The 7,933-nt window shown below is 43.5% G+C and overlaps 1 protein-coding gene across 2 annotated transcripts in view; it reads right to left on the bottom strand.

The window, feature by feature from the left end:
• hsd17b12a (hydroxysteroid (17-beta) dehydrogenase 12a) overlaps positions 1–7,710 on the bottom strand; it is a 60,851-nt gene extending 53,141 nt beyond the window's left edge. For both annotated transcript variants that reach the window (XM_035396133.1, XM_035396132.1), the window contains exon 1: positions 7,562–7,710. The gene's annotated coding sequence lies outside the window, so the exon portion shown is untranslated. The remainder of the gene's footprint in view (positions 1–7,561) is intronic.
• Positions 7,711–7,933: the final 223 nt, after the last annotated feature.

The raw sequence follows: 7,933 nt of genomic DNA, 5'->3' as shown, positions 1-7,933 counted from the left end.
CTGCGCGAGAGGGAAAGGCGGACTTGAGCACGTTTAACTGTTCTGGTAAAAGACGCAAAACCCTGGCGTGGCCCAAGTGGCGCAGTTCCTCACGTCACACGTGCTTTCCCACTGTTTTCTTGGCTTTACGTACTGTTATAATTAAACTACAACTATGAAAGTCACATCGCAACAACTTAGAAAGGCTGTTCTGAAGGTCAAACGTTTCCTTTGAGCAGGGAAGGGCGAATTCATAGTATTATACATAATATTTGCAAATAAAATAAGTGAAAACAAAAAAAGCACAATTACTGCTGCATGGACAGCCTACCACATAACCAATTTATATATTTTTACATCCGACGTAATAGGCCTACATTGTAATAAAAACAGACAAAAAATACACATTCAGAATGCGTTTTTTTTTTACGTAAACATAATCTGGCACTGAAACTTACTGTGACAGTATACGGCACTCACAACAACATGAAAATCGATGCCCTCCTGGCGTACACATTTTAGTCTAAAAAACAAAGTTTGCCAGTTAAAAGATCAAGGTATTCCATAATGATTTATTTTAGTTTGTTTTGATGTAGACGTCTGTAAAATATTCATTTGTGATTGAAGGTTCGAACAGGTCACATATAGCCTACACTAAGCGCGGGGCGTTGCACACCGTTGAAGTTTCGGACATGTCTCGTTTTAATCGGAGGCGAGTTACAGCTGCTAGGGAGGAAAAGGGGGAGTAAAAGAAAACGACGAAAGGATGCTTCGTTTTAAGTCCGAACCCTTTTTCATACGGTTCATAATGACCAGGGTTAAAGAATCACGCCCCTTGTCACGCATCAATAAAATAACGTGAGGGCTTCTTACGTACTGGGGCCAGCCCAGCGCTGCCTCTTCAACACAAAGTATGGGTATTATTATTATTATTATAATTATTATTATTACTATTATTATTATTATTATTATTATTATTATTATTATTGATGTGTTGTAGTTACCTTCTGCGCACATGACGGCCAGGGGCCTCCTTTTTTCGGTTTGCTGTGCCGTAGGAAATTTTGACGACGTAGGTGAGAGAGCTTAGGCCGGTGAACTCTGGTCTGTAAGACCCGGAGATTTTGACACTGTACCAGGGAACCTGTATGAAGTGAATCGGCCAAATGCGTGGACGGGTGCAGGGTTCACACCCTACGCACTGCAGTTATTCCGCGATGACGTATTTGGAAGGAAAGTGGACCGTTCTCGTAATTAAGGGATCATGGGCACATTTCGTCAGTTCAGCACTCCGTTAAACAACTTGTGTCAACGGTGCTGTAGGCTCCTGTGTGACAGTATTAATAAGATACCGTGTTTCAGGCTTCTGAAACGGGGAGAATGATTGCACGAGGGAGTTACAATGAGATCAGTTGAGGTGTAAGTCAACAAATTGGCGCCCATAATTGATAGTAATGTTTGGCCTTTTGTAAAGGTACGTTAAAGCATGTTAATTGTACTGATTCAGTGTGTTTATGGGTGCCGGACCCCTTCGACATAGAAGGGCACATAAAGGCCTGCTTCTCGTGCAGCTGCTTTCGTCATCTTATGCACTGAGCGAGCTCCACCCTCGCGGCAAGGCGGGCCCGTACCTGTTCTCACGACATCACCGTCCTGTTTGCGTTATCCAATGCGGGTATAGCACCGATCAAATCGGGAATATCAATCTTTGACATCTGCACAAAATTAATGGCACACGTGACAACCTTACATTCAAATCAAATGCAAGCTGTCATTGTTCAACGGTTCTCGTCGTGCTGGTCGCGTGCAGGATTCATGCCTTTACTTTGGAAAAAAAAAGTGCTTGTGCAAACATTACGGAAAGAAAAAAGAATGGGCTACTCTTTCAACAGTAGCTCGTGAAGTTCCATCTCCTTCGCTCGTCTCCTGTGTGTAATGAGTGATGTTTAATCTTACAACTTCCTTGCGTCATATTTATTAACAAATTGAATTGTGGATTAGGGGGAGACGTTAGTTCTAACATGTAACATACTGCAAAACATTATTGTGTTTTAAAGGTGCTCATTCAGTGTGCCATTGTAGAGAAATCTACCGGACAAAACAGCACTGATGGAGCTACACTGGGCTGTAGATAATGTTGTCACATGGAGAGGCGTTTCGTCAGTGACAGATCCATGATCTTGTTGCTTGTGGTTTCTTTTTTACAGCGCCAAACAGGCATTCGTTCAATCCTCGCTGTTTTACTCTGTTGATCCGGAGAGGACTCCAGGGCCAGATTGTTTTGTTTTTGTCTCACGTACATGTGTTCGGTACTACTGTGTGGTACCAGAACTGAGGGAAAAAGAGGAGAATGCTTATAATCATGTCAGTAGTTTCTACTCGGGAGAGATGTAATAAGGTAACTGCTTTGGAATGCCGAACAGGTTATTATAGTTTGGTCTTTGTTTATTTTGATTTTCCCACGTTTCACTCAAGCTTTGGGGAAACACGTGTGTTTGGGTTAGATTTCCGGATGTGGAGAACGGGAGGCTAAAAAAATCTGAAATTGAACGTGTGTGAGAAAGACAGAGTGAGAGAGAGAAAGAGAGAGAGAGTGTGTGTGTGTGTTTGTGTGTTTTAGTGTGTGTGAAAAGACAAAGAGGAGAGAGGAAGAGATAAAGAAAGAGAAAGAGGATGGTAGAGTGTGTGTGAGATGTTCACCAGCAGAGACTGGGTGAAGTACAGCAGCCTCTGCACCTCGCGGTACACAGACGCACGCGGCAGGTGCACGCACAGATCCGCGTGGCAGTGATAAGAAACGGGATGCTATGTTACTCCAAATATTTTATTAATATAATGATCTATGACCTTGTCTTCGGGCTTATAGTGCAGAGAACGTTTAATGTTGCATGGGTGTGTGTGTGTGTGTGTGTGTGTGTGTGTATGACATGGAAAGCATCTCTCGATTGCTCAGCTTTTACTGATTGAAGAGGGATATTTTTCATTCGTAGTGCACAAGGGGCGGAGATGCATATGTAAAGGGACACCCCCCCCTCCCCAAAAGATGTCACTATGTCTTTCCACGTGCAACTTTTCTTCCCTTGCAGGATCTCCGTGTTTACATTGTGCTCCTTTGACTCCTGCATCGCGCGCATTTACTCAATAACGTTGATCCAACTCGGAATCCTGTATTTCTCAACCAGAGTTCAAACTGTTTTGGCAAAGTTGAAGAGACCAAACACCTCCAATGGGTTAAGGGGTGCACGCTGGAGTTTGAGATACAGGGCAAGAAATGGTACCTCATTTTATACATTTACTGTAATTATAACAATCATAATAACTGCAAAATGGAATATTATAGTGGTAAAAACTACAAAATGAACATAAAATAATAATAATAATAATAATAATAATAATAGTTGTTGTAATAATAATAATAATAATAATAATAATAAACATCCAAGAGTCAAATGACGCGTCTTCAGTTTCATGGTTTGGATTCGGCGAATGCGTCCGCCGCGAATGCTTTTTGGGGTAAGGGCTTCCCAGCTTGATAGTCATGAACAGCAAGCCCAGACCGCAAAAAGATTCGCGAAGGACAAACGGCGGTCTACATCCAGTCGCGTCCACAATGTAAAAATTAAACATCCAGAGGGTTCGGTCTCCCGGTTCTCCTCCAACTGTGCACCGTCTCCAGTAAACGAAAAAGCGAGGCACCGAAACCTTTCCTTGCGTTCAAGTCTGCCTCCAACTCAACGCAGTCTACGAGCGAACGGGGGTTTTCCAAAAAGGCCACGTCCGGATCCGAGAAAACTATGCACTATCGCTGTCCATGGTCCTTCCTATTCTATTTTTTTTTTTTTTTTTTTACTTCTTGTTAGTTTTATTTTCTCGCGCTCTCCCATTTGTCCCTGTCTCCACTCCCTCCCATTTTATTTTCTATTATCAAAAAATGCATACATAATTAGCCATTATAATGAAGCTTTTTTTCTTTGGTATAGATTTGTTTAAAATCAGAAGCATTTTGTTGTTATCATGGTTATATATCCTCTCGTTCGTGGTGTAGCTAGTGGAGAGCCGAGCTGCTCGCGCCGGTCGGAGGTTCTGCGTTAGGAGAAGAACTGGCTGTCTTCTGCTCACATTAAATAGAGAGCAGCGAGGGATCTCATTGGAGCAAGCAAAAAATCGTCATCCACCAATCGGTGTCCTTCTCACACAGGGACCCCCCTTTTTGAAAAAAAGAAAAAAGGAAAAAGACAGGGGAAACTAAATTGTATCCTACTTTGCGAAAGTGTCTAGATAAATGCATTTGTATACTCTTAAGAATAGTGGGTGTGTGCGTATTTTGTGTTGCTGTCGGTTTCTTTCAGATAATTGTTCATTTCCCACTGGTGCAATAACAATGTCAAGCGTTTTGTGTCTGTAATTATACTCATACACAAACACACGCACACACATACACACACACACGCACACACACACGAATATATATGTATAGTCAACACGTCGAAAAATTATCCTAGCGGGGTTTTTAAAACAACAGCATCACCAGCAGCGACAGCAGGGAAATTCGTGACAGCCATTACAATAAATCCTCAAACACAATTATGCATATTAATATGGCACACGTACACGAATTACAAGACACGTAAAGAAGAAGCCTCACTGAAGACCACGCGAGTGATTCAACCCACAACGCTCGTGCACCAACGGTAGGAGATGTAGAATGGTGCTCAACGCATAAACAACAACATGACGGGTCTCGGAAGCAAGCTGGGAGGAGAGTTCACTGGGGGATACCATCAAGTGAGGAAACAAGGACATTTCATAAACACTTCAGAAACATTTCCAGATAGAAGCCAATGAAACCTTCGAACAACAAATTGACCATGAGATGTGAGCGTTTGCTACTAATGGCGATTATAAGTCGTTAAGAAGTCAGTGGGAACATTCCCATTTGGAAGCCAATCCATCTGTGTAACCCCCCCCCCCCCCCCAACCCCCCCCGCGTCCTCACGTGCGCCGTCCCAATCCAAGTTGGCACCACACAATCGACCAAATATATATATTTTAACTATTGAAAGGGAGGGAGGGGGCACAATAATTTTTAGAAAGTATAATTTCACTTACCACTTGGGGGTTCGTTTGGTATAGTTCCATCTCTGCACGGTTTTGTGTCAGAAAACACCACAAACCGACATCCCCTTCTGTCGGAATTGTATGGAAGTTACTGTACTGAGTAGGAAGGTCACGATCTATATCTGGCTCCCCCCCCCCCCCCCCCCCTTCTCGTTCACTCTCCCTCTCCCTCTCATTTCAACCCAACCCAACCTCCTTCCTTTACTTAAACTCTCCCCATATGTGTAACTGGGCAAGGGCAGCTGAGAAGATAAAATACATGGATATTAAGATAGAAAATGAAAATGCACCAAAGGAAGAAAAAAAACGTTTAAAAAATAGCCCAAATGCCACCACGATGCGGACTTGATTTGGCGGTCTTTTCATTTGCGAACGTCTCCAGTCAGTCACGATTCTCTCTCTCTCCCAGTCTCCGTTACCCGATGACTGCCTCTCCTGCCGCAGCCAACGCACATTACTCACTTTACCAGTCACGACTCGAGATTCCGTGTCGTTTCCACCAAAATTACACCGCCAGCATTGAATTATTTAAAAGGATACAGCCCTGTCTGGATTATGCGTTTAGCAAAGAATGACAAACGGTTTGTGGAAGGTGAATGTAGTTGCTTCTTGTGCAGATTTACTTGTTTCGATAAAGATATAAATTCACATTGACATTCACAAGCACAGACGGTGATCTCTGACAGTTGCTTTCTTACAAACATTACAAGTGCAAAGTAATTTTCTCCACCCCACAGCCAATGCAATGAGGAGCAGCGAGAACACGAAGCTTTAGATTTTAACACAACCAATATCTTGGAAGGGAAAACTGAAATTGCATTTGTGTGGCATCAAAGAAGCATTCTGGCTCGACAGTAGAGGTCTCCGAGATTTTTTTGATATGTAAGACATAGGTTACATTCCTGTTGAGACCGAGTTGGCTTTACAAAGATAAACATCATTGATAATCGTGTCCCCCTAACCCCCCCCCCCCCCCCCCCCCCTCCCCGAATCGTTTGGCACGCCGCTCGTTTAGTTATTTGATTTCCATACAATGTACATAAGCGAATTTGTCAGGCGTCTCTTCCCTATGCATACACAGCTCGTGGCAAAGTTCTATTAAAAGTACCTCGACATAAAACAATTACAAAAAAAATATGAAAACGTCACTGGTGTAGCGTCCTCCATTCATGAGCGTTAAGAGTGCCATTAGGATGAAAATTCCCCCAAGGTACGCGTTTTTAATGACAGGATTCCTCGGCTGAAACCGACCCGGTGCATACAGCTTTGTCTTTGTAGGGTGTGGGAAATCTCCTGCCTAAGCACGAGACAGGATTGAGGGGGGTGACTCCGTAAACACCGATTCGAAGCCACACATCCCGACAGCTACAACAACAGTCGTGCTCAGTGGAACATGGACGGCCGATATTTGCATCTCCCCGGCAGGCGATTCGTTTAATGAGATGAATTCACAAATGCACGTCGAAAGCACAGAATGCAAAACGGTGAGATTCGCTCATTAAAATGGCAACACGTAAGGAAATCAAATCAATCAGTTGGTAAAATAGTGAAGAAACGAATTGGATGACGTGGGCGGAAGAGTAATCCAAGTCAAGCCGCCTATAGCCTCCCTGTCTGAACCCTCACATCATCAGGTAAAACGGTTCAAACGACGCAGGCGGGAAGATGCGCGAGGCGGAAGACGTTCGAGTATGCTGCTTTATACATTTGCGAGCACCTTTTCAGCTGATATTAATTTGGGAGATGGGAACACTATGTCTACTGGACAGCTCCTCTAGTGACGCCCGATTGAAGTGCAGGCATTGTGGTCTCGTTGTTTTATTTCGCCCAAATCAAATTTGATAGTTTCCAAAGGCGCGCAATTTCGTTGCCGGGACGTGAAACATGGAACCCCCTGTCGCCGTTCCATTTGTTTTCAGCACCATGTCGACTGGACAGCTCACGGGTTTCCCCTTATTCGTCCCAATGTCGCGATTACAGGTCGCGTTTCCTCAGTAGATATCGTTTCTTACTCGCCGAGTATTTTCCCCCGCAACATTGTCGCTTTCGTTGGTTGTCGTTCGGAACGGAAAATGTTGACCACTGGCTCCGTTCGCAAGCTAAAAAAATCTTGCGAGAAGGAGAATAAATGAAGAGAGACTCAACAGCGCCGACAGACAAAGGAGTTTGCAGCCGCTATTGATTCACAGATTTACCATCAGGGTGATTCCCCATCTGCAAGGAAAAGGCTTGTTTGGTTTTTGAAACGCATGCACGAAATTAAGATGGCAAAATAAAATGACATATTTCCCCCGAAAGCGGAGAGAAATAGGCTTTAATGACGATTTTAAAAAATTATTCTAATGGAATATGCAGCACATCAACACACAACACGAGTCCAAACGCGCAAGAGACCATGCAGACTGTGGAAAAAAACTGAGAAACTAGAATTAGGATGAACACGGCACGTGCATGGATCACTTACCGGAGTGGGGGAACCCTCGCTGTAACGAGGAAACACACATTTCTTTTATTCATTTCATTTTAAGTTAAATTACACACAGAAGAGCAAGAGATAAATTGTAATGTGCAACATCGTGCTGCCCCCGATTCATTCTTAGCCTCAGTAGCATGTCCAAGTTTTCTAGAATCGCGCTCCTTTTTATACAAGTGATACCCTCCATCTATTTCTGGACCACGATCAAACCTTGATGCTATTTTTAGTACGCAGTAAGAAAAAAACACTCACAAAGGCATCTCGCAGGAGCGTTACGTGGAGAGCATGAAATGTGCATTAATTTTGCCCCTCCAACTCTGCACGAGAGACCTGACTTCCCTTCGTTGCATCATTGCAGAG

The sequence above is a fragment of the Anguilla anguilla genome, chromosome 16 (genome assembly GCF_013347855.1).
Source record: "Anguilla anguilla isolate fAngAng1 chromosome 16, fAngAng1.pri, whole genome shotgun sequence".
Taxonomy (NCBI): domain Eukaryota; kingdom Metazoa; phylum Chordata; class Actinopteri; order Anguilliformes; family Anguillidae; genus Anguilla; species Anguilla anguilla.
The sequence above is the reverse complement of the archived record's forward strand: the minus strand, read 5'-3'. Positions and strand labels throughout refer to the sequence as shown.